We start from the raw sequence: 23972 nt of genomic DNA, 5'->3' as shown, positions 1-23972 counted from the left end.
CGTGTTTCAACCAATTTGGTCGTTCTCAAGGCTATGTCAATCCAGGTTGGAATAAACAACATAAACAAAGGCAATGATGCCATAATAAATGAAACAAATAAACATTTTCACCATAAAATTAACAAAAAGTTTGAAAAAGGTAATTGTTGCAATATACCACACAAGTTGTTGTCAATTGGTGAACGAAAGTGTCCATGGAGATGTTATATAGAAGTAAAAAACAATTTTCATTCTTAATTTACAGTAGACTACCAATTAAAGTGTAAAATAAAGAAAAAGGTGCTCTTAAAACCTTTTTTACACCCAAATGTGTATGCATGCTATTGGGTAGTCCAGTGTACAGACCAATTAATCTCCTGTGTCACAATAGGAGCCGCTAAGTGCAGAAAAACAATAAAAATGGGGGGGGGGGCTGTATGGGTACAGATACAGTCCCCAGTGCAAGGAGTGGGCAGGAGGCAGTGCAGGAGGGTGGCAGGGTGAGCAGGTACCTGGGCCCAGGGGACAGAGGGTGGCCAGGTGCACAGTGCCAAGAGAGAGCAGATCAGCAGGGGAGAGAGGGAGCAAAGGCAGAAGCAAAGAGGAAGGTCTTGAGGTTCTTCCCAAACTGGAGATTGTTCTGCCCAAGTTTTAGATTGGCAGGGAGGCTGTTCCAGAGGCAGGCCCCAGTCGAAGATAGAGATCTACCCCCAGCTCGTTTCTTTGAAAAACTATTGACCCGGAGGGAATTAGAGGTAGAGGAGCGAAGAGCTCGAGAGGGGAGGTATTTGCGGAGGGATAGCCGAAAGTATTTTGGACCCAGGCCCAGAAAGCCTTGTGGACAATACAGAGTGTTTGAATTTAATCCTTGCATCCACTGGGAGCCAATGGAGAGATTCCAGGGCTGGAGAGATACAATCCCAGGGCTTGCGGCCAAGGACATGCCTCGCAGTCCTGTTCTGGATAAGTTGCAAAGGGTGGAGAGTAGAGGCAGGTACATTTAGAAAGAGGCTGTTACAATAGTCCAGCCTAGCGAGAACCAGAGCTTGGGAGACAGTGAGCTTCTGAGGGGAGTAGAGGAAAGGCAGAGTACCTCTGAGGAGGTGCAGTAGGAAGTTTGACTTTTTAGAGACCTCAGAGATATGGGCAGAGAAGGAAAGTGTGGAGTCAAAGATGACCCAGAGGTTCTTAGCCTTGCAGATAGGGGTAGGAGGAGGGCCAAGGGAGACCAGCCATAGGGTGAGGGAGAAGGATGGAGATGGTGTGCCAATGAGGAGGATCTCAGTCTTGCTGGCATTCAGACAAAGATCATTGGAGTCACACCAATCTTGAATGGCAGTTAGGCAGTAATAGAGGGAGAGGAGGTGGCCGAGGGCAGTCGGAAAATGAGTGTCATCAACGTAGCACTGGAAATTTGAGCAGAAAATGGCAATGCAGTGGGTGAGAGTTGCCAGGTATTGGTTGAAGAGCCAGGGTGAGAGGTTAGACCCCTGGGGAAACCCACAGGTAGAGAGGAAGATAGATGATAGGAAGGACCCCAGTTGGACCTGGGAGGGTCGATCAGAGAAGAAAGAGGTCAGCCAGGCCCGAGCCTGAGCAGTGATGCCCAGGTTATCATGGAGACGGTTGAGCAGCATGGTGTGATTGACCGTGTTGAAGGCAGAGGAGAGATCAAAAAGGATAAGAACAGAGGGAATGTTAGAGTCCAGGTTGGAGAGCAGAACGTCACAGATATTCAGGAGAGCAGTGTCGGTGCTTCTGGCTGCTCTGAAGCTAGACTGGTGGTCATGGAGACAGCCAACAGAATCTGAATGAAGGCATGGGAGGGGCAGGGGAGGAGACAGTGGACAGAATGTCCTGTTTTTGTTAGATAAAGTGCGAGGCAAGGGCATTGCAGAGAGCCTGGGAGGCAAGAGGAGGGTGGAGACTGACGCAGGGTTGGCCAGCTCCTTGCAAATTTTAAAGAGTTCGGCCGAGTTGTTAGATGCCACAGAGACACAGGCTTGAATGTGGGCTCTCTTCTTAGTACGGACAGGGAGTCAGTATTGCCGTTGGAGCAGGCGACCGGCCAGTTTGTCAGAGGCTGAACAAGAAGCCCTCCATTTCCTCTCAGCCACCCTACACCTATGTTTAAATGTGGCTAGGTCAGAGTCATACCAGGAATTGCACTTGGCTTTGGACTTCAAGTGGATCCTCATGACACGGGCAAGAGCATCAAGAGTATCAGAGATAGAAGAGTAGAGAAGGGACAGGGTTGTGTCGGGGTGTGAGTCAGCCAGAGGAGGAGGAGGGGGAGAGAAGGTGGCAGCGAAAGCCTCAGCTGACCCACGCTTCATAGGTCGGATGTCCGAGAAAGTAAGTGGCAGTGTTGGGTCGGGGTTGGCTTGGGGGGAAGAGAGTGAAACCTGGGAGGAAAGAAGGCAGTGGTCACTCCAGGAGAGAGGGGTGGTCAGAGGGATAGAGAGGGGGAGGCCAGTGGAGATCAAGACATTAAGTGTGTGTCCTGCAGAGGGAGTCGAGCCAAAGGGGGAGGATAGAGAGGGAGAGGAAATCACAGAGGTTGCGAAAGAGCAGAGATGAGGAACAGGGAGAATCATGGTGGATGTTGAGGTCACCAAGGAGGAGGAGTTGAGTGGTTGAGGCAAGGAGGGAGGAGGAGAGATCAGCCCACTCAGAGAGAAAAGAGGTGATTTACCCGGGGGTCAGTAGAGAGTAGCAACAGTAAGGGAGTGGCTGGGAGAGATGAGAGCCTGCAGACAAGGCATTCAAAAGAGGAGTAAATCTGAATCGGGATGATAGTGGTGGGAATCCACTCAGGAAAGATCAGGGCTACGCCTCCTCCAGGTCGAGTGGATCTGGTTGTGGAGAGGATCTTGTAGCCCTCGAGGAGTAGAGTGTCAAAACTCGAGCCAGAGCTGGCCGTGGACCATGTCTCTGTAAGACCAAGGACATCAAGGTCCAGTTCTTCAAGGAGGTGGCAGATGTCAGAGGAGTGTTTGACAGCAGAGCGACAGTTGAGAGTGGCAAGATCAAGAAGGTTGCCGGCCTTAAAGACCTTCCGGGGAGGGGTACAAACCAGAGATCATATGCGCGCTCCGAGACGTGGCTCAGAAGTGGCTGTTTTGCTGGGATACCCTCCTGTGGATACTGATTGCCGGTACTACACTCTACTTCAAGGAACATATATGGACTTTTAAATTTCCTATGGACTTCTACAGACCCTCTAATATATTTACGTGTTATAGTATAATTATACAGTCCTAATATCCATTTTTTATATATTTTTTCAGATTCAGATAGCCACGCCCCCATCATCATTAAATCGAATCAGCCGCGCGCTCCTGCGCGTGCGCGCTCCTAGAAGTGGCTCGGAAGTTGCTGTTTTGCTGTTCTGCTGCTCGGCAAGCGAGCAAGTGTACAGCAGAGCTCTCCCGTTCCCCTGCTCATTAGCCTCACTGACGCTCATCTCTCTGGCCTCTGCTGTTGAGAGTGTGCGCGGGACCAGGAGCGGCTCCTCCTTACACTGTACAATCTGTGTGCGTGGACGTGTGGATGTGTAGTTTGTGCTCTAATGCGAGCACTACGAAGCAGTGAAGCGATAATGGCAAATGCTTTCTGGTATACCCCTGGCACTAGGTAAGCAAACTGTTGTTGCTGTGATATAGTTATATTGAGAATAGTCTTACTATTGTCTTCCTGATTTTTTGCTCAGGCACTTTGGTGCTTTGTATGCTGTGGGTCTGGGGTCCATGTCCCCTTTCATTTACTCACACTTGCTCTTATGATTAGCAATTTGGACCACACTAGTACTAACTACCCCCTTTAAGCTTTGCTCCACACTGTTCTTTATTTCCTGTTACTATCAGAGCCTTGTTTTGACTAACACGTCGGCATGGATGATTATGAGAAGGAATTAGCCATGCACAAAAATATGTGTAATTGTCGCATTTGTGTTCCCAAAATCATCACGCGCCCCGAAAAAAGGAATAATACAGGGAAACTCGATCAATGACTATTTTGGAAAAATGCAAAGTGCCACGGCAGAGGCTGCGATTGTTGAGATTGCCTCTCTCAACTCAGCATCTGTCGACTTGGTATCTGAGTTGACTAATGATTTGGGATGTGTTAGTGCAAAACTGTTATGTGATGTGCTATGTGGCCCCACAGAAGTACAGCACGATTGTTTTGAACGTGGTGATTGTATTAATGAAATTCAAAAGGAATCTAATGTTGCTACCATTTCCATTCCAAGTCTCTTGCCCCTAAAGCTATTGTATTCGTGCCTAATGTGATGCAAATGCCGTCTGCAAATGCTGATTTGTGTACCCCAAATGGCAATAGTGGATCACATGGCAACAGATGCACTGCTGTTATTGTGCATAGGGAATTTAACAGTCAAACAACAAGTGCTATTGACATAACAAATTCTGAGCTTGTCGATTTAGACATTGAGTACATGGGAATCGACCCTGAAATGTCCTTAGTTGATGCAGTTGCTACCCCCATGTATTTTACCGCCCCCCTCTAAGATGGCTCTGGTTCCATTGTCTAATGTTAAAGAAACCATTAACACTGAGCCAGCCCCCAAGCGTGCATCTAAGTATAATTCAAATATACCTCCTGTATTCAGCTTCACTTCTAATGGAAAACTTGAAAAGATGGCATGCCCACCGAGAAACGTGATTACTGACCATGGGGAAGGTTCAAGTGAAAATGATGCATATACCAGTATGAATTCGGAGGAAATGTTTAATGCCCTTGAAAACTTACTTTCAATGTTACTTGAGAAGTGTTCACACCTGGAAACTAAAATCGATGTGCAATCTTTGTTAATCCATACTAGACTAAAAGAGTCATGCTGCAAAGATTGTGTAAGCAAGCGTGTGCCGCCACAGGCAACTACCCCCACAATAGTAAATTTGAAAAAACAAAGCAAAAAAAGCGTTGATATGAATGCGGGGAAGAAGCCTATCTCTGTCAAAAGAAAACCCCCAAGTGTTAGTCAAGCTTTTATGTATAGTAAGAGAATTGTGAAAAAGAAAAAGTCTTCACATGTTAATTACAACGCTTTTGGAAACACTGACATTTGTGCCGTCACGGCACCATCAGTCATAATCAATGATGATGATAACATACAAGAACTAGTGGGTGCTAAAACAAAGGTAAAAGTGTGGCCCAGTAAAACCACTGATGCTGCGAATGACTTAATATGTGTGTTGGATGAACCTGTGGTGCACCTGGCTAAGGTTAATACACCAGTATCGAAGCAGCCGTGTGTGGCAGCGCCTGTCCAAAACAATGGTGTCGCAGCAGCGTTTGCTGCAAATGACACTGCCAGATGCCTGGGTTTTGAAAAATTCAGGCAATGGTACATCCAACAGTTGCATAAAGGAAGCATCTACTGTCAGAATGTTGTCCGCACTACAAATTACCCAGGTGCACATGGATAAATCTCCCCCTCCGCTGAATCGCTCAGCGATTCTGAGTATATTCAAATCCATTGTGCCCCTGTGGGTAATTACCTCTAACGATATACGTATTGTTGACCAGTTCGAAATAACTAACAAATATACTTCTAACATATGCTTTGAGGCAGAAGGCACTCTAAATTATGTTCTATGTTATGAGGTAGATTTGTTACGTATGGGCTATGCTGTACACAGAGTAATGATACCAGCTGTGAAATCCCGAACCAACTTGGTACAGCAAAAACCCATCCTTACTGCTTCGTGTGCCCTCCCTCATTTAATTCAGGAACAGGGGCCAATGGTGCAATCTGGGACTAGACCAGCAACCCATCAGTCATGTCCACCTGTTCCTCCTATAAGAAATCCCCCTGTTATGCATGTGGTTATTGGTAGCACTGATGACATCCCGGAAGGATACTGGCAATGGTTACCACTGTCTTTTAAATCTCACTTTGCAGAGTCCCACAATTGACTGTACTCCTTACATTTGTTGTATTTATGGAACACGAGAGGTCACTCACATTTATTTGAGGCGGGGGCCTTATTGAATATTTGTCAATCTTCAAAGTGGTTGCACTTCAAGAAACTTGGTTGTCCACTGAGATCCAACTAGATGATAGAAGTACCGTACATCAAGTAGCCACTAAGGGCCCTTATGGCCGTCCCAAAGGGGGATTGTTCATATCAGTTCAATCGCCGTGGAAGATTGTAAAGCTCCCCTTGTCCACCCAACATGTGTTAGTTGCAACACTAACCTGGCTATTGGAAGTCATTGTAGTTATTAATGTCTACGATCCACCCAATATGGTCCATACTATAGAAAATGTGCATACTGTAGATGCTGTTCTAAATATGTATTGTCATCCCCATTCAATCTGGTTACTAGGTGACCTGAATGCTAAAATTGGTAACCTTAGTAACATTCCTGAAACCAACGATGGGCTGACGAGATCAGCTACCGTCCAGGAATCTAATAGGCAAGGCCGTAAATGGGCTATTCTCACCAATAGCCATTGTCTAGTAAAACTAAACAGCCTCACTCCAGGTGATGCCATGATGAAATATACCAGGGTTGAAGGAAGATCAGCTGCCATCCTTGATTATATCTTTACTAATAACCTGGGCCTCCACTCCATAAGGGATATGGGTATCGCGGAACGTGAAGAAAGTGATCACCTTCCACTTTGCCTTTTATTTGCACTCCCGGGTAAATGTGATGCTGGAACCGACCATGATGATAACGGGATGATCCATGTGAATGAAGGTAAAAACAGAATAGTGTGGCATAGTCGTAACCTTGAGAATGTCACTCATGTTGTCTCTGTTCTGTTACCTGTGTTTATTGAGGAAGGGGCCTCGGGTCTAAAGTCTGCGAGCACCATGCTGTCCAAATTTAGTCTGCTCATGCAGAACATTTGTGGACATGTATGTAAACGTAGGAATTATAAATCTGCTGGTGAACGGACTAATATCATGATACCTCGTATGGTGGGCAATGATAAGATAATTAGTGAAGCAAAAAAGCACCTCTGTAATGCAATTCGAGTGGTAGTGAAGACAACTGCTCCAACTTTATCCATTCAGGCTGTTGCATGTCACATTAAAACACTCAAAACAGATTATAAAAAGTGGGTCAAGCTACATAAAAGGGAAACTGAAATACACTTATGGAAAAAAATTGCAATGATGGCACTGTCTAACAACAATCAATGCATCTGGCATCTCCTTCGAAAACATAAAAAACATGATCTGTCCATTAATTGTATTTCTGAGGATACATGGGCCCCATTCATTAAAGATACACTGGGTAAAACTGAATTATCCAATAATATTCTTCCGCTGCTGGAAACCACATGGGATTGCAATGTATCTGTATCTGACATTATTAAGATCATTGACAAACTGAAAAACTCCCGGGCGGCAGGCCCTGAAGGCATCTGCAATATAGTAATAAAAAAAAAAACTACTTTATGGGGTGCGGCATTATTACTGTTATTCAAACAAGTTGGTAGGTTGGGTGCCATTCCCCCCTCGTGGCAAACAAACCATATTCTAACGGTACACAAAAAAGGATCATGGGACAATCCTGCTAATTTTAGAATGTTAGCAATGCTTGATGTTTCTTCCAAAATCTTCACTAAGGTTCTGCTCCAAGAATTGAATGTATGGATTGCCACTTCTAACATATTACCACGAAATCAAATAGGTTTTCGCGATAAATCCAGCACTAAGCATAACCTATTGATACTAACATCTGCAATTGAGGATGCTTGGGCCAAACGGCATTTAGATGTATATTGTGCCTATAATGACTTCTCAGACGCATTCAATACCATCCTATGCAATAAATTGTGGCAAAAACTTAACTCATGGGGAATTCCATAAGGTCTTTTGCGGATGTTGATGTTGCTCCATACTGATACCTCAGTAAGAATAAGACTCAATGCTGCTGGTAGGTTATCGAAAAATATGGCAACTCGTTGTGGGGTAAAACAAGGGTGCATGATAGCGGCAATCCTCTTCAATCTCTACCTGTTCGATATGATTAACGCTTTTAATCTAACCAATGCCAATCCCGTGAAAGTAAACGGTGTGACTGTTGGATGGCTTGCCTATGCGGATGACCTGCTGATACTAGACTACACCCCAGCCGGTCTCCAGCATATGCTCGATTCCCTAGTGGCTTACTCCACTGCCAATGCCTTGATCATTAATATAGAGAAAGCAAAATTATGTTTTTTTTTAAAAAAAGTAGACCTAAGAGATATTTGTGGAACTTAGACCTAAAAAAATTGGAACAAGTAACATTATACAAATACCTTGGTATTATTGGTGATGAGAAACTCACTTGGGAGTCCCAATGGTCCGCACTTCAGAACCGGTGTATCGTGTCCACGAATGCATTTTTTTCTTTTTTTTAATATTCATTTATTTATAATATATACATAAATACAGAAATCAAAAGAATCATCAAACTATTGTACAGAAATGAATGAAAAAATCGAAAGGAAACTAAAATAAATCATTGAACACATTCCAAATCTTCTCATATGCAGACAATTTACCTTTCAGTTTGTAAATCAATTTTTCTGTCCTTGACAAATTGTGCATTTCTTGGATCCATTCCTCGTAGGACGGAGGGACCCTACCTTTCCATCCACGGAGAATCAATCTCTTGGCCACAATGAATGCCCTATAGATCCACTTTTTCAGGGCTGAGCAAACATCATCCAACCCTGAATCATCACACAGGACTACCGTCCTAAAATCCAAAACAGATCCTCCACCAATAATTCTTCCACACACCTCACAGACTTTGTTCCAAAAATCTCTGACCCTCACACAGCTCCATAATATGTGTTCTAGTGATCCTACCTCCTGAATACAACCCCAACAATCTGCACTATCTGACATACCTCTTATATATAGTCTCTCAGGGCACCAGTACACTCGATTCAGAATCTTGACTTGGCGGGATCTCTCACTCAAGTTCAGTGAACATAGAGAGACATTGCTACACATATTCTGCCATGCATCAATATCTATTTCAGAGCCTATTCTCTCACTCCAAACTCTCCGTAAATCATCATTCTTCCGACATTTTGACACAAATAGCTTGTGCAATCTACTGGCTAAACCACCACCTTTCCCATCTGATTCAGTCAGAAAGGCCTTCACATCCCAAGAATCAGCCCAGTCCACCTCACCTACCGCCCTCTTCAGACGTCTATATGCTGAGTCCGATAGTCCAACAAAATTCCATCTCTCTCTCATCTCAACAGCAGTCAACCACCAACCTTCATTCCCCAAGTCAGAAACCAGTTTAATATCCAGCAGAAACCATTCAGGCCAAAAAATTGTCCTCGAATTATCTCTAATCCTAGGATTCAGCCAGATCGAGGCACTTCTGAACTTAAATGCGTCACGTCCCAACAATGACAAGACTTCCACCCATGAACTGCGTAAAAAAGACGTAGTCAAAAGATTACCACCAAGAATCTTCGTATTAGTGGTCAACAATGCCTCCGGGCCTAGCGGCCCATATGCACCTGACTCAGAAACCGCCCAGCTATCCAGCCCATTTTGCAAAAATGGTACAAATGAACAAGCTGAAAAGGCCAAATGATATGCCCTAAAATTTGGAACACCTAAACCACCTAAATGAACTGGAAGCTGTAATTTCCAAAGACTGAGCCTCTGAGGTTTTCTGTCCCACAAGAACTCCTGAATCAGACGATCCAAATCTTTCCAGTGACCACTCTTAATTTTCAACGGCATCATGCTCGATACAAAGTTAATTCTTGGAGTCAAATTCATTTTCAGGGCATTAACTTTACCCCACAGCGACAGATTAAGCAGTGACCATCTTTCCAAATCCACCTTGCAATCCTCAAGTACTACATTCATGTTTTCATCAGCCATAAGCGCGACAGGATGTGTAAGCCAAACCCCCAAATAACCAGAGTCTTATCACATCGGTTAGACAAGGGTAACACTTCTGATTTCATACAGTTAATCTTGTATCCAGAACAATCGTGGTATTCTGATAAAATCCTCATCAAACATGGCAGGGACACTTCCAAATTCTGCAGCACCAACAATAGGTAATCCGCATAAAGCCACGCTTTTTGCATAACACCCCAACAATTAACACCTTGCAAATCCGGTTCATTTTTGATGCAAACTGCTACAGGCTCAATCGCCAATATGAATAACAAAGGAGAAAAAGGACAACCCTGACGCGTACCTCGATGCAAACAAAAGGGTTCCGACATCACCCCATTAGTCTTAACAGTGGCCGTTGGATTTGCATAAAGAAGTGTAACCCAAGAAATAAAGTCCTCACCCAAATTCATCCTCCTCAATACCGAAAACAAGAATTCCCAAATAACCCTGTCGAAGGCCTTCTCTGCATCAAGGGAAAGGACAGCGGCATCACAGTCCATTCTGTCCACCATTTCCATGGTAATTAACAATTTCCTGATATTACTGGACGTACTTCGATTTTTCATGAACCCCGATTGTTCCTCATCAATCAAAGCTGGTAGAAACTGCTCCAGCCGCATAGCAAGAACTTTGGCTAGAATCTTATTATCCGTATTGATGAGACTAATCGGACGATAATTAGCCGGAAGATTACTATCTTTACCTTTTTTCACAAAGACTGAAATAGACGCGTGATTTGTGCTTTTAGGCAATGTCCCTTCTAGTTTACTTGAAATAAGCATGTCTCTCAAAAGCTCCAAGGCCGAGTTCGGAAGTATCCTATAAAACTCACACGGGAGAACATCCGGTCCCGGGGATTTACCTACAATCAGCCCAGAAATCGCATTCTTAATCTCATCCACCGTAATTGCATCTCCAAGAGTATCACGTTCAGTATCTTGAACCTTAGGTAGGTTCAAATTGCCCAAAAAATCCTCACCCCTACCAGTAACACCAGCCTCAGTACTATACAGATTCTTGTAGAAATCACGAAAAATGGAGTTAATTTGTTTGGGATCAAATGTTATTCTACCCTCCCGGTCCACTACCGAAGCAATTGCAGACTCCGAAAACTTTTTCCTCAGCCGGTATGCCAGCCATCGGTCACATCGCTCTCCCTTCTCAAAATATGTACATTTAGAATAGAACAGGCCTCGCTCTGCCCTCAATGACAAAAAGTCTTCATTTCCCTTTTAAGTTTTTTCAAAGTAGTCAATTTAAGAGAGTCCGCTGGATCACACATCAAATCCCGAGAGATCTCACCAATACGTAAATCAAGATCAATCCTGTACTTCTCCTCCCTCTTCCATTTACCACTAGATAACCCCAAGCAAACACCTCGCATACAGCATTTAAAGGCTTCCCACGTGTTCGCCACACTGACTTCTTCTGAGCGGTTCTCTATGACAAAATAGTTTGCTTCTGAAACAATCCGCTCCAATATATCATCATCTAATAAGATAGAGGTGCTCAGTTTCCATGAGAAAGTTCTTGCACACCAAAATTTAAGGCTCAATTGCATCACTACCGGGGCATGATCACTCAATAAAATATTACCAATTTCACATGAGACAACATTTTCTGACACCTGTCCACCTGAAAACGACATATCTAGCCTGGAGAATACACCATGAGCACTAGAAAAGAAGCTGTATTGACGCTTCTCTAAGTTCCTCAAACGCCAAGTATCTTTTAAATCATGCTCATCCAAGAGCGATCCAAGTGCCCTGTGATATTGATGACTACGCAGCACACGTCTGACTTGACTTCTATCCAATATAGGATCAACCACAGTATTAAAATCCCTACCAAGAAGAACATTTGGATTATTCAATTCTAAAAGGGTCTGTGATACCATTCTAAAAAAGGAGCCGTCATCCACCGTTGGAGCATATACATTGCAGAGCGTCAACAATTCTCCCTGAATTTCCACCAGCAAGGCAATCATCCTACCATCCTTATCCGCACATTCTTTCAAAACTTTAACCGGCAGTTTCTTCCGAAACAAGATAGCCACACCTCTTGATCTAGACGTAAATGAAGAGCCATAAGCAGAACCAACCCACTCCTTTTCTAACTTAGAGATTTCATCCTTTAAAATATGAGTCTCTTGCAAAAAACAGATATCTGCATGCAAATCCTGTAACATGTGAAATACTTTCTTTTTCTTAAGCATATTATTGAGCCCGTTCACATTCCAAGAGACCACACTGAGATCATTGCCCACCCCACCATTGTGAGAGGCCATCATAACAACTTGAAGGTCTAGAACCATAAAGGTAAAATTAGCCTTGAGTACATTCATTGGTCGAGACAGTGGCTACTCTGCCATCTCGGTTGTAAACATATATTTGGCTAAAATACGGTCAATGATTCTGCATGCTGCTGAGATATGGGGTAACTCTTATGTCAAACGCATGGTGGTATTTGAGGCAAAACCTTTGAGGAAGTTACTTCGGCTACCACATAATCTCAGTTTAGAATACCTATATTTGGAGTTTGCTATTAAAGGTATTTGGTGTGCCTATACATGCCAATGCGTATTGAGTTACGAAAAGGTGGTTACTCTAGCAAGTGATATGATTATTGTACCATATGTGCAAGCGTATCTTCGCCTAGAAGGCAATGTGCTGGTCGGTACTCTTGGCACATTACAAAGATCTTATAGAAAATGGTTGCCTGGGAGTACTCCAGGAATGTTAACGATCGCTGCACAAAAAAGAGACATAAAAAAGAAAGTGTTCGATTGCTGGAATGAGCAGAACGTAACTAATGTGGCCTCTAAGTCAAATAGTGGTCCATATCTCGAAGAGTATCTAACTAGGATCACGCCCCCAAAATACAATGTGGCATATCCTAGCACCAGCACTTTTCGCACCTATCTCTTAATGAAATTTAATATGACGGAAGCACTGGCAACCAAAGGTGATATTATTGGTATCCAACATGAAATGAGGAAATGTCGTTTATGTGGCAATAATGTTTATGAGTCACTTTATCACTTAATTCTGAAATGTGAAAGCCTGATTGCGATAAGAACCAAATCTTTTAAATCTTTTAACAATGCAATTGACATGATGCATACTACTGAATTATGGATATTTTTATGAGAGGTAATGATACTAACCTAATATACTATTTTGTTATATTTTATGTAAAGATTGTGGCGATTTTAAAATGTATTGAATGATGTATTTTAATGTGTATTTGGCTGCTATTTACACAATTTTAGAATTGTGTAATTTTAGCCTTTTGTATTGATTACCTGTTTATGTTGTATGTCTTGTGTTATACAAATGATGTATTTTAATGTGTATTTGGCTGCTATTTACACAATTTTAGAATTGTGTAATTTTAGCCTTTTGTATTGATTACCTGTTTATGTTGTATGTCTTGTGTTATACAAAGTCTTTTTGGCTAAAAGTATATCTAATGAATAAATAAAATAAATAAATCAGAGGTACGCCCTGCAGAGCTGTGGAGGTAGCCTGAAGAGTGGCAGAGGAGGAGGAAATAGTGGGCAAGGTAGACAAGCAGTGAGAGGAGGGGACAGCTGGAGATGAGAGGAAGTTGATGAGGCAAGGGAAGCGCCTATCGAAGAGAAGGAGATTGACCTGAGAACATTGGACCATGACAGTGCCATTCAGGTAGACATTAAGGATGACTCTGTAAGAGTCAAAAGAAGCCATGAGGACATCCCAGCCAGTGCCACCATTAATGGGAGAGGAGGAGACAGGGCAAAGCACAGAGATCATATGGGGGGTCCATAGATCTGGCGAAGGGACAACAAAGAGGATGTCAGTGAGGGTCTGTTTGGAAGGGCGCTGGTCTAGGTATCAGCAATAGGGAGACCAGGGTTGGAGGCCAAGATATCCTTTTTAAATTTCTTTTTTCCAGACTTAGTGAGAAGGAAAAGATAGTTGATAGAGAAGCAGTTGGAATAGATGGGAGAGACAGAAAGTGCCAAGTGTGGGAAAGAGTGGAGGCAAGGGGAGGAATAAGTAAAGCAGTATTGAACAGTCACTGGGCTAACAGGTTACAATCAATGGCCAAAGTTAGATGCAAATATACACTCAGGTTTGACTTTCAACTAAATGCAAAAATACACTCAGGTTTGACTTTCAAGTTAAATGGAAGACCAGTAGTTAAGAAATTAAGAGTGGTAATCAGATGGTAGAGGTAAGTATAGATAAAGCTTCAAATGAGTAAATAACAGGGAGAGTTGAGAGGACTCTCTGAGAAGGAAGTACAGGTAAGTCAAGAGGGAGGGAACTAACCCAAACAGAAAATGGTAAGAGAGTCTTGGCAGTCCAATCGTCCAATAGTGGACGATGGTAAGGTAAGAATACTTTGATTGTGTGTGGCCATTGTTCGACTTTGCAGGTGAGCCGAGGCAAATTAGTTATATTACTCTTGTACTGTGCAATTATACTGCAAAACACTCTAGTCCAGTGAGTTCCGAGCAAACAGAGTAGGGCCTCATTACGAGTTTGGTGGTAATTTGGTGGTAAATCTGGTGAATACCCGCCAAACTCCATTACCGTTACCACCACTTGGTCCTGTGGAGTTACCTCATGATAACAAGTGGTGGTTTTTCCTGTTTTTGGATCCATAGAACTCATGGAGATTTTTGGTAGATTTACCACCGTCGGTATTACCTTGCCATACATCTGCCAATTTTTGGTGGCAATGAGGAGTATTTCCCTCTAACTTTTTGCTAGAGGTAAATCTTCCTCTCCACCGCCAAATTCGTAGTACGGTGGTGCAGTAATGCAGTAGTAAAGTAGCAGTAACATAATTACTGCCACTTTACCAGTGTTCAAAATAGCTGATATCTCTCCAGGAACAGTGGATATTGCACTTTACAATTACCATTGTGAATCACACACATTGGCCCCCATTACAAGTCCGGCGCTGGACCATGGTGCTATTAGCACCATGGTCCATGCCGGAGTCCGGCATGGTGGATGGCGGAATTACCGCCCCATTCCAAGGTGAGTGGGCCGGTAATTCCCCATTCACCATTTGCCCTTCCCCATTCCCATTTTTGCCCTATAGGGCATAATGGGGATGGGGAAGGCGCTAATTACGGCACCGTAAATTACGGTGCCGTAATTAGCACCAAGGTCGCTTAGCACCTTGGACTTTAACGTATGCAAAAAGCAGGCGTTAAAGTTTGTTAAGGGTTAACGGCGCCGACGGCGCCGTTAAACCCTTAACGCCTGACTTGTAATGAGGGCCATTGTAAGCTCTTGCAAGTTGCAAGGTAGTGTAAGTAGAAAGTGTGTTGCAAACCTTCTTTGCAGCTCACAAAAAAAATGTATAAGCGGAGTGAGCTGCGTGAGGCAGTCGGTGTCGGGAGGAATCGCTGTACTAGCAATCTGCTTGTCTGTTCTCACGGCTTACTACGGGTGGACTCTCGTTCAAAAACCTAGAATGTCTGTGAAGTGGAGCGCAGTGAGCTGAGTGAGGCAGACAGTGCAGTCTGTGCAGGGGTGCAGGGAGTTGTCTCTCTACTCCTTGCTCAGAGATGCTAGTCAATTGCTAACTGTTTAACAACCTGAGTCTTCCTTGGCCATTTAGATCAGACGACAGCTGGTTTTCCGCTTGCTCGGTCAGTTGAACATTGGATACTGCTGACTAGTGTACTGCTGAGTCTGCCAGGTAGTCCATCTAGTTCTACCCAGGATATGGCGCCACAACTGTAGGTGGGGATTTTCCGTTCCTACCTTATATAGCTTTCCTTAATCACCCACTATTCTTTGGAGACTGTAGGGATAAGTCTCTTTGATCCATATTTGTGGGAAATCAAATCTGACGATGCGAGGGAAAAGTAAAAGATATCATCTCAGGAGTGAAGGTGTCACTCCGCCTGAATCTGCTACTACATCAATTAGTTTACAACAAGAACCAGCCACGATTACTGTTGGGAAGGGGAAAATCCCCTCATTCTTTCCTGTGAAATAGCGGAAATCTTATTCACAGGTTACACAAGGGGCGGGTATGATGTCAAACATTACTCTAGCGAGAGAAGTCAGTATGAGTACAGTGGAGTACAGTGGATTGTGATATATTGGGTGCCGTTCTATCATTAGTAGAGCACGACGTGAACACTTCTACCGTTGATGCCTGTACGAGCCTGGAAAAATAAATTCAAGCTAGTGAGAGTATTCTAGAGAACCTGTGTGCCCCAGTGTCGCTGGCTATATACAGAACACAAGTTATCTCTGATGAAGGTATCCCTGACACAATAATACATCCAACTTGTTTTCAAATTGACAGTTTTCAACAAGGCAGCAGATGTCTATACAGTTTCTGGGAGATGAGTCTAACATTCATGACTCTTCCAAAACTGTCATTAGCTCATTGGCAGCACTAAATTTAGTGCTACAATCATTCATTCGCCTTTATGATACAGTGACTTATGAAATTAGATCAAACTCTGCTACCTTGAATAAGATAAGAACACTGTTCCTGGAAAGATAGCAGCTATGTAGCTGTGAACGTGATCTACAGTTATGCAAGCTCTCTAGCCGAAAACCAACAGAGGCAGATAAACCCAGAGAGCACACCCATGATGGAAATATATCAATTAAATGTATGCAACAAGATGCAGCAATTTGAGTTGATCAATCTTTGAATAATCCCCCAAGACCTAATCTTGGGAACAAAATATAAATCCAAGCATATGAAAATGGGCTTGAGGCCCAGGAATAAAGGATCAAAGAAGTTCGTATGCAAAATTCTGTGAGCAGCTAATAAATCTGCTTTAAAAGAGAAGCAGCATGCAGAGGGGTGTGAAATGGTGATAACTATCGATGGCACAATGATTTCAGTGAGCATTCCTAAAATCGTGGACGCCGGTGTGGAAAAGCAAGATGAGCCTTCCCTGGAGCATATGCTCCCGCCTCGCTGTTCTGGGTCTGGTTCCAAAGCTAAATAATCAAACAGGCTGTAATGAGGGATGTGCCACATGCGGTTGGGGTGAGGAGATCCCAGAGTTGTACCTCATCTAAGCCCTGCGGTTGTGTCGTGCAGTGGAACAAACAAAGTGTAATATTGTCCCAGAAGCTGCACATACAAAGCTGATATCTGATGAAGCAATAGCAATGAAAGATCTTCACTGGGCGAGCAAAGAGAGACAATTGTTGCTGCAGTGTGAGGGGAAATAGCAAGTCTATATTCATACTACTCACACTGGCTTATCTGCAAAGAAAGATGGTCTAATCCAAATGTTTGAGCATTTCTTTGATGATGACTGGGATGTTCTCTTAAATCAACGAAGACTGCTGACCCTTTTGTTCCTACACATTCTGATGCCATGTTGATATTAAAGATGGTGAACACTAGAAAAATTAAGTATAAAGCAGTTACTTTTATTATCAGCATCTATTTCAATCCAGCTTCGATGAATGTGGGTACTGTTATTGATGAGATTGAACATGTTTTGATTGATTGGTCTACAGCTTATCTGTTGTTATCTGGTCCTGGTGTTTTGGCTGGTGATTTGAACTGTAATGATGGCGGGTGGGATGACATCCATAATAATACTGGGATACGGTGTCCAACCACTTGGTAGGTAGAGATAACAACGGGAGAATTTGGTCCAGATTTCTATGAAGGTGGGCCTTCCTACAGGCTAATTTGCTTTTTGCTTTTTGAAGCCTCCCTCCAGGAAACCCCTACCTGGTCTAATGCCTTTTCATATTCAATTATAGATTACGTCTTCCTAAAGAAATTTGGAACAGAAGACATACTCCAATTTAAGATTGAAAAGACAAGCTTATGCGATTTTACAATTAGTATTATCTTTAAGGGGCCAGCAGGAATTGTCTAAATTTATGAATAGCGGGTCTCTGGTAGTCGAGGGTCAGGGTAATAGGGTTGTTCAGTATAGCACCAACTCGAAGCAAGTTAATGTTGCTCTGTTTCAAGTGGTGGAATAACTTTTCCGAGGAAGATAAAGTTATATACTTAGCACCAGGGGAATTTTCAAATTTGCTACCAAGGATATGTAGGTAGCATATCACTATATACGCCTGTTGAATTGATGTGGATGTTTGTATTATGATAAGTGCCGCCGAGATGGGATTGTGTATATGATATGTTGTATATGTTTTTTCTTTTATTTTTTGTTTTTGCATAAAAGACATGTTTAAATGTACTTTTTGTACTAGAAAACACAAATAAAAAAATAAATAAATGGTTTCTGTAGGCTCATGCAGGGCGCAAGTCGAAGGTTCTATGCAAGCCCTCCATAGGCCAAACATGGGCAAGATCTTTCCCAGAGAGGCCAATAGGGTTGGATCAGGGGCAGTCACACATAAGAAAATCTGATAAGTGACTGAACATGTTCAAACCATACAAACTCTAAGAAGGCATTTGTCTGTTGAACAGTCGCTCAATCCCACTAATTCTCAATCATTGTCCACTTACCCCACCTGCTCCCCACCACACTAGAGGATGAATGTCTCTATGGTTTTCCTGTGTCTCTCACTCCAACTTCCCACCCAACCAACTAGCAGATAACATGCTATCTCTCTCTGTCCACAAAGAAAAGTGCTCTAATCGCTTACACCTTTCCACAAGGGCAGACTGGCATGTAATGATATTTGAGGCATGTAATGATATTTGAGAGATTTTCCAATAAAAAAAGTTCTCCCACCCAATATGGGTTGGGAAATGTCATCGGCATCTTGTGCTGCTTGACATTTAGCAGACTCTTCCCCAGCCCTATTGACTTAAAAGAGGCATGTTGGGATTTCCGAATACTCTCATCCTATCAATTTCACCAGCAAAGCATAGCTCTTTGGCTATGTCCCACACAGCGAAATCATCACACCTATCTCCCTATTCTTCCTCTGTCTGACTCGCACACTGCGGAACTACAAAGATTGCCCAACATGAATTTTCTCCAGCAGGCCTATTAGGCGTTGGCATGCCACTCTGCCTGACATAAAACTGCCTATCTCAGACCTGCTGGTCTCTACTAGCTATTGTACATTCTTCAAGTTTCTCGATTGACATTTCATAAATGGCCAAACCATGCTCACCTCTCGCTCTCTCCAATAGACAGAGGCAACTGAGTCTTATCAGGAATGCTTTCAGACAATGTTTAATCCCATTCCATTTTGCAATTTGCACCGCCTATTTCTTTCTTCCGAGTTCTTACATTGCATTCAACTAAGAGGAACACGTATTCAGCCCGAGTGGAAATGCAAGACATTCAGCCGGAACCAAATAGCAAGATACTAGTTGACCTGAGCCAAATAGCAAGAAAATAATTGGCCAGACAGCATTTTGTTCTGCATCGAATTCGAGCGAATACTTTCTCCAAGATGAAGTTCTGTACACCCCTTTTACTGACTTGCAAATACTTTCAAGGTTGTGGCAGACACTTGTCAGCTCCACTCGCTAAAATCTAATTTGTGAACGTTAAGCGCCCCATTCCCAATTTCTCATCCCTCTTAAGCACCAGTGATTGAGGTTTACTCGAGAAAATGCAACACCCAGCAAGGAGTATTTGATACCAATTTAGCTATGGGTGATTAAAAGTACTAAATGATAGAGGAACGTCAATTGTAGCAGCTTCTATCCGGAACCAGTGAATTTTTCTTGTAAAAGGAAGAAGCGGTGTGATCTTTAAGCCGCGCGTGTGTTTGTGTGTTGTGGCATAAATATTCTTTCATATACTGTAGGTATGATGTAAACAAACCTAGTTATGTTAGTTAGTTCTATATTGGAATTCGCTGCAGCAGTGCACACCATGCCCAGAAATAATGAGTTGCGAATGCTTTGAAGGACACACTCGCCGGGGCTTCACGAGAAAGCGCATGGCATGTGGTTAATTCAATTTTGGTTTGTGTCGTTTGTCATTCAAGCACAACAGTCTATGAGTGACTAAACATAATGTTATGCCAAGAGTTATCTTTAAATAATGTTAGATTGTGTCAACATAAAGCAGCAATGGAACAGCCATCCGAGTTATTTTTCTTCCCTGGTCTTCTAGAGTCTTCATTATCTTCAAATGACGCAGCAGTTAGCGCTTAATGATGGCGCACTCGGCGGAGCCGTGAACTGTTCTGAAGTGGGTGCATGCATTGCGAGGTCTGAATGCAGCGAGCGGCGCGAGCTCGGATTACTAGATGATTGGTGTATTTGATATCACACAGTGCCATTCATCAAGAGACTACACATTTACTACTGCATCTGCGACTCAAAACCGATACATTCCAATTATTGTTGTAAATGTTGCAACAAGTAAGCATTTTAGTAATCGCATAACTACATATAATAATATCAGAGAAGAGTAGCAATGATAAATATCAGAGAAACGTTAAGTATTGGAGCAACAGTGCTCCTCTCCATAAAATGAATGCCGGCCTTTGATCTGGAGGAATTCAGATCTCAGAGGAGCTCATATTGTCTTGTGGCATAACATGAATGAAAACAGAAAACGTCTTGAGTACGGCTTTACCGCCCTCCATTCACGCCACGCCAGAGCCGAGAGGAGGGGCCGGATGCAAGTTGCGTTTCCGCTACTTCCTTCCTCTCCGTCCTACAAAATGCTCTGGCATTTGCTCCAATTGAAAATGTATGCACAAATGCAGGAGATCCCGATAGGGCCCACCTGCCCTACGCACCGGCATAAAGCAAGTGAACCCTATAGGGCTCCATTGTACATACTCCCTGACATGCAAGCATGTCAGACTGCATTTATTTGCAATTGTGCGCACTACTTACCATGCGCGTATTGTAAACAGTGTTCACAATGAAAATGAAATGCTGCCTGACATGCAAGCGTTTAATTACATCTTAAATCATAATTCAAATTGTGAGTGCCGCTTGCACGCAGTTCTGACAATTAAAAGTAAACGCTGCCTGGCATGTGAGCATGCGAGCATGCCAGGCAGAATTTACTCACTTTGCACGGCAGAGTGCAAATGTGCAGGGCAAAAGCTGGCATACACACTTGTACACCACTTTTTGCCCTGCACATGGGCACTCTTCGGTGTGCACTCTTCAGTGCAATTGATGAACATTTGGTGGTGGGGAGCCATTTCGTTTCATTGCTAACCCAACGTCTCCCCACCGTCAAATTACTAGTAAGAGCAAAATGAGCTCCAGAATACATAAACATTGCTGCAGTGTGTTGAGATTTTCAGGGAGGCAAAATATACCTGATGCAATGGTATATATTTGAACCGGACCAATTCCATCACTGAAGCAAATGTTGGTGGAAATTTGAATTCCAGTGGTGTAAAGTTTATATATAGTGGACCTAATGTGGCGGTTCTTTTTTTTAGCAAAGAGTCCATCAGATGGCCCTGATTAAGTGAATTCTGAAGCTACTGCGTTGCACAGATTTGCAGAATATTGGCTGGAATATTGTACTGCTAATATTGCCAGTGGTTTGCCATAATAGCAGGCTCATTTTTTCGCCCAAGGATTATCCATTGGAAGGACTGGGCGTGTTGCTACTTCCACTATCCCTTTGCCTTCTGATGGCATTCCTGGGCCCCTAACGATGGATCATGAAATGAATGCGCAATGATCCCTGCCATGCATGCATGTCATGGTGGCCACCATGCAAAAAGTTGGCTGCAGCCATTGCTGCGGATCCCGCTGGACTTAGCATGCTCTTTGTGAATGTAAAAGAGTGGACTCAAATCAGCATGGCTCCATGCATCTCTTTGCCCATCAACGCTGCGATGCATACAGAGAAGCTGACAGATTCCCTGCAGGACCTGGGGAAAGGTGGACTATCCTGACACATCCCACTTCATGCAGGGAATGCCAGCAGAAATGCCAAAGATGCAGAAAGATATGCCCCCTGGTTTCTCTCTGTTTGTTTCCCCATCTGTGTGCTATTAGCAGAGGCCCTCAGGTGATGGACAGACTAATCCTAAAAATAGAGTCGAAGCGCCATGAAGAAAAGGGGGGAAAAGTTGAGACACACATGCTTCTGCACTAAAACAAAGGCATGCTCACAAAATACCTCACGCGCCATGGCATTATATCATTATATCATGTTTGTACATTACGTTATTCAGCAAAGATTGTTTAGGCATTTGATATACCCCATCCTTCTCTCCTCAATTTAGGGGGAGGCTGAGCTCTAATTGCAGGAGGAGGATCTCGAGCACGGGATGGTGCACACAGAATGGCATGTTGTGTGAGGTCGATTGAACTTGCATTGCAGAAACCAGGTACAGATGAGCAGCTGGGGTGGGAGCGTTCAAGTTGGACAATGCTAGACAGCACACAGTTTACGGCTGGGCTCTGCCTATGTGCATTGCATCCCATGTCTTGACAGATTGTGGCAAATCACCCAATTTTTCTGGCAGGTGTCAGTGGTGGATGGATGGAGAAAGTGGGCCTTTTGGTCCCAATGTTATCAGTTTAGTTAATTACACACGTTTTCTTTATAAACATGAATACACACATTTCAACATCCAATCACATATATGTTAGAAAAAGGCAAACACGGTTCAGTGAATGGAATAGAGGAAGGGCACTTCGATTTGGCCAGCCTTCTTGATTGTAAAATCAGTTATATTATTTTCACTGTATTGGATTTGCCACTTCCTCGGTAATACCCGCTGACATACAACACCAAAGTAACTCTTGTATTGCAACTTTAATCAGATGAATCTTAAAACTCTGGTGTCTTTTGGTGCTGAACCTCCCTCAGTTAAGAAATATTTTCTTTTAACTTTATATAAATTACTATTTGCTTTAAGATCATTGGCTTTCGCTTGAAATGTATAGTTATTTTAGCTTTATGTAATACTGGAAATTAATTTGTATCTCACATTTTATGTAATTCACAAGTATCTTTGTATTGTTTCTTTGTGCAACAGTGCTTTGGTGTGAAGCAGTGTGATTTTTTATTCTCACACTTTTTCAAAGCTAAGTGTAGTGGATAACAGGCTGGGACTTGCCTACAGGGCACTAAGGCAATTCCCGAAGTGCAGACACAGCATGTTAGTGTCGGCTACTTTATTTGGTCATATTGGGCTGCTATTTTGGCTAAGGTTGGCCAGTATGATGGCTTTACTGTGCAGCAAGTAGTTTTGACCAGTGTTACTGAATAAATATTCTTTAAAATGCACAATTTGCAACATATTTTACCCCAAAACTCCCTCTTGGGTACTAATCTATATATTATAGGGCAGTGGTCACCGCCCTATAGTTAAGGTGAGTCGGTGACACACAGGAACCCTTCAAAATTCTATTGTTAATAACCTTTCGTTCAAATAACGTATTTGGCGGAAATTTCGAATATGATTAAAGGTCTGCGCTCTCCCCCCCACACTGAAAAGTTTCATAAAGATCTGCTAAAAAAATCTAAAAGTAATTAAGCATCCAAAATATATATGTATTTTTTACAAAAGTGGGGCCTACTTCCCATTCATTTCCCCATAGACAAAAAAAGGTCATAAAGGTCATATTTTTCCAAAGAGCACCGGCCAAACCGCTGGATGGATTTGGACCAGGTCCGAAACAACTTGGGCACGAAGCGTTGACTCGCGATCCATGCTGGGTTTGGGGTTATTCCGTGCCCCTTCTCCAAAAAGTATAGTTATAGCTCCCATGGTGCATTGCAGGATCATGGTTTTCAGAAATTAAGCGACAGCCATCTTGTTTTTCTCTCGATGCGAGAGATATTCGCAGCTATAGCCGATGTTATGGAAAAATGAAACGCAGTAAAAGGCTATTAGCGGGTAAAAACAAACAAACAAACAAAAAAAAATACAAATGCCGTCAGGGTAGAGGTGGAGGGGTGGCCAGAGGGCACTAAATAAAATCTAGGAGTTGGAGGGGGTACAGGGACTGTGTTTGCAACACAAAGCTTTCTGCAGCCTCGGGTATAGCTGTGAATAGCCGACTTTTCATAGCAAACTGCGTCATAGATGCAGCGTGTTTTGTAGGGGGAAAGGGCAGGGGAGGTGAGGAGGCTGTCTGTGGAGGTGGGGGGAGCTGGCGCAGATTGGGGCACTTGGTGAGGTGCAGGAGTAGGCAGGGAAGCATTTCTTT

The sequence above is a fragment of the Ambystoma mexicanum genome, chromosome 4q (genome assembly GCF_040938575.1).
Source record: "Ambystoma mexicanum isolate Mex_15411 chromosome 4q, UKY_AmexF1_1, whole genome shotgun sequence".
NCBI classification, from domain to species: domain Eukaryota; kingdom Metazoa; phylum Chordata; class Amphibia; order Caudata; family Ambystomatidae; genus Ambystoma; species Ambystoma mexicanum.
The sequence above is the reverse complement of the archived record's forward strand: the minus strand, read 5'-3'. Positions refer to the sequence as shown.